Source organism: Mastomys coucha, chromosome X (assembly GCF_008632895.1).
Source record: "Mastomys coucha isolate ucsf_1 chromosome X, UCSF_Mcou_1, whole genome shotgun sequence".
Taxonomy (NCBI): Eukaryota; Metazoa; Chordata; class Mammalia; order Rodentia; family Muridae; genus Mastomys; species Mastomys coucha.
In genome coordinates, this window is record NC_045030.1 from 124,803,825 (window position 1) to 124,807,812 (window position 3,988).

Consider the following 3,988-nt stretch of genomic DNA (forward strand, 5'->3'; position numbering starts at 1 on the left):
TTTCTTTTCACTTCTGACTTGGCTTTGACATAAGATGAAGAGGTTAATGGACTACCCAGTTTTTTCTTTGCTCTTCCATTGTTGTTTGACAATCATTGTATGATCTGTCTTCTTTTACACTGATTTGTGAGGATTTTTTACATTTTGAATAATGATCTTCTAGACTGAACTTGCATACCCTTTAAAAGAGCAAATACATTTTATATGACTCTTGAAACCTATGGAATTCCAGCTCTGGTGGGGGCGTGTCCTTGTGGGCAGCCTTAGTCTTCTCTCTACTTATACTATCCAAAGCTTTGGCACTTCGTAAGTGCAGCTGTGTGCATGTGCTTATTTGGAGAAAACAAATTGGCTTTTCTCAATAAAGCAAATGGTTTTGATATTTATATACACTGTTTGGATATGTTTCTTTTAGCAAAAAGAAAAAAAAAGAAAATATGTTCTTTACAGTTAAATCTATTTAAATTGTCACCTTCCCAGTGCTAGCTACCATTCTGAGGAAAATAAATTGCTTTGATTTCTAATGTCAAATTTGTCTGGACCTGGAGTGATTTTTTTTTCTTTTGTGCAATCTTTGTAGAATTTTAAATATTGCCTGATTTTCAAATATGTGCATAATTTCCATACCCATAATCCAAAATATGAGGGAAAAATGTCATTGGACTCAGTCTTATAATAAATAAAACATGTACATATTTGCTGGAGAGAAAGAGGTAATGAATTTTAAGCATACCATCAAGTCTTGAAGGAGTCATGTTTTACAAATATAATAAGGAAACATTATTTATTTTGTTGTTTTGATTTCTTTGTTTTCAAGGATTTGAAGTATAGACCAGCTAAAAAGTTAGAATAAGTCTTTGAAAAGTGTTTCCTGAATCACCCCAGGGAAGGTGTTGAGTCACAGAGAACATACCTTTTCACCTTTTCATGAGTCAGGATAAGTCACTTTGACTGATTCACTGCCTGACCACTGGGCAAAGAATAAATCATGTAGGAAAATGTCAGTTGAAATGTTAGTGCACTTTAAGGTCATCTGTTGAAATTTTCCCATGTATCTGTATCATCTTCAAAAATCCCCAGCGCTAAAACACAGTTGTAAAGCAATGAATGCATATTTACTCTTCATTATCTTTCTTTCAAAATGTATATACTGATCGTGCTCAAATCCACTTCAGAATCAATATTGTAGGAATTAACACAAAGAAAGAAACAACAGAACTTGGTAGTTTCAAGTTCAGATAGAAATCAATTTAACAAAAGTAAAACTTCTCCATTCCTCTCCAAAAACACTCAAATATAAAATAATAATATCAAAAAATAGGAAAATTGATGTTGATCATAATGCCCCCAAAGTGGTGTTGAAACTAGTATATGAAAATTATATCAGTTTAAAAATTTCAAAATTTCCCCATAACAGTAGCCAAGATACTTTATCATGTTTTGGCAGCAATTCAGAAAACAGTTTCCTTACCATGTGTTAGTTCATCAGTAAACATCCTTTTCAACAATATGTTATCAGACTCTAGCTAACACAGAGAAGGGAGGCTAACAACAGAGTCTGAAATACTTTTAAATACTTTTTAAAAATCAACTCTCTATTCTTCCGTCTCCTAAAATAAATATTAAAACATGAGACCAGCATTGTAGGACTGAGCAATTAATATTGAAATGAAGAAACATCTCAGCATGGTAAAGGATAACAGTTGTAATTATTACAGCTAACACTGTGGAAAATTGACTATGTGGTGCTAACTAACACTTTCTACCACAGAAAATTTCAGCAGCAATTATAGCAATTTATCAAGCATTTGCTGAACGGCTATATACAATATGCTATGCACTGTTAAATGTCATTAAAATGGAGCAGTTCAAAATATTTGGGCCTTTCAAAAACCCCCAACTAAAAAAATGCATTAAAGTAACAATAAAAACCAATTATAAAATGGTTGACTATTATCTTAAAGCCATTAAGGTAGCAAATCTATTCTTGTAAAAGCAAGAAACGAATTACTATTCACTGCAACCATTACTCAAGTGATGGCTTCACGAATCAGACAAGTTTGTTATTCGGCACTTCATACCCATTATCTAGGTTAGTGTCTGGAACATAGCAGGCACATAAGCATACATCGAATGAAACAGGTATAGACTTGACAAGCAAGTCATCAATAGCCTCTTATGATTCAACTGTAAAAGAGGTCAGTGTGAACAGAGATACTTAGAATAACACTAGATGAGAAGTCTCTTGGTTTCAAAATACTGTATGAATAACTGTATTTGTAACTGCACGTTGATAGGCTTTATTTATTTTGTACAGGAGTCACTAGAAGAATAGTTAGCTGGAGGTATTTGTTCACTAGTGCTGCCACAATAAAGTACCACAGACTCAGCATAAAAATCAGAACTCTCTAACAATATAACTCTAGAGGGTAGCAATTCAAGGTCCAGGTGTCAGCATGGTCACTGTCTTCTGAAACCCTTCACCTCTCTCCCTTGCTTATACATAGATGGATATATTCTCTTATGTTTTCCCAGAATCTCCTCCCCGTGTGTCTATAGTCTAACCTCTTTTTAAGAGATAGTAGCAATATTCAGAGATATTACTTTGAAACAGGAATTAGGGGCTTGCCGTACAGCCTAGGGCCCCATATAACCCATACAATCAAGTATAGTTATATGACAAGTGAATAATAGAAATATAATCATAAAATATATTTTAATGAATATAGCTGAGCTAATGGTTAATGCCACACAGATGAACAGAAAGATAACAGAAGATACTACAGTGGTACAAACTTTATCCATAATAGCTGAGTGAACTTAAAAGAAATATACACTCATCATGGATATTGAAGAGCATTTCCTGGGTTGTCTTTTGTTGATTTCATTGTTATTGTTGCTGTTGTTTTGATTTGTTTAAGTTTTAGGTTCATAGTTCCTTAATAAGGGCTGCAAGGGCCTAGAAAATTTAATATTTCTGCAAGATATGATCAATTTATTTCTTCTCAACCAAAACAAGTCTATTAAGTTGTATATTCCCATGGAGTTATATCTACAATAATTATTCTAGCAGATGGTTAATATACTGGAAACTCTGATTTTAAAGGAATTAAGGGGATCTATTCTAGCCCCCTGGAGTATTTGTTCTGAATTTCACATAGTAAAGGAAACCTTTATTAGTTGTCTTGTTGCTGTGAAAAAAAAATACCTAACAAAACCAACTTAAGGAAGGAAGGTCTTGGTTTTTTTGGCTCAGAGACTGAGACTACAGTCTATCATGGCAAGGAAGTCACAGGGACAGGAGTTTGAGGAGGCTGATCTCATTGAATCTACAGTTAAGGGGTAGAGGGCAATGAATGCTTAAGTTCAGCTCCCCTTTTCCATTTTATTCAATTCTGGTCTCCAGGAAAAAGTACCTGCCCAAATTAGGATAGTTCATCTTACCACAATTAACCTAAATAAAAGAATTCATCAGATATGTGCAGAAAGTTGTTTCCTTGCTGATTCTGAATACCACAAAGTTGACAACCATGAATTATGGCAAACCTCATTGCAGAGCTGTAGAGCACTGGCAGTGTAGTGGATGAGGTCACTAAATAAGTCCTAAATGTAGAGGGGCAAAAAACTCATACAGAATGAGACAAGTCAAATTTTCCTGATTTATGCAAACAATAGAAGCCAAAACCACTGCTTGTATGTTCAAATTAGTTGAGAGTGACTTGACTATGTTAGATACCCAGCTTAGCTATCTCAGTTATAAGAAAAAATGTTCCCAAATTGTCTTACTTTGATTATGCCATAATATACAGCTTTTATTTGACAGTTTCCTGTACATTAAGATTTCTTGATAGAAAGGAGCTTTGGCTGAAAAAACTTCAGAGGAAGTTTTCTGGGGAGACAAATACTAAATGAGTTGGGAAGGTGAAGTGCACACAAATGATGAAATGAACACTGTATCTTCACCTGATGGTGAAAAGCAGAAGTATAT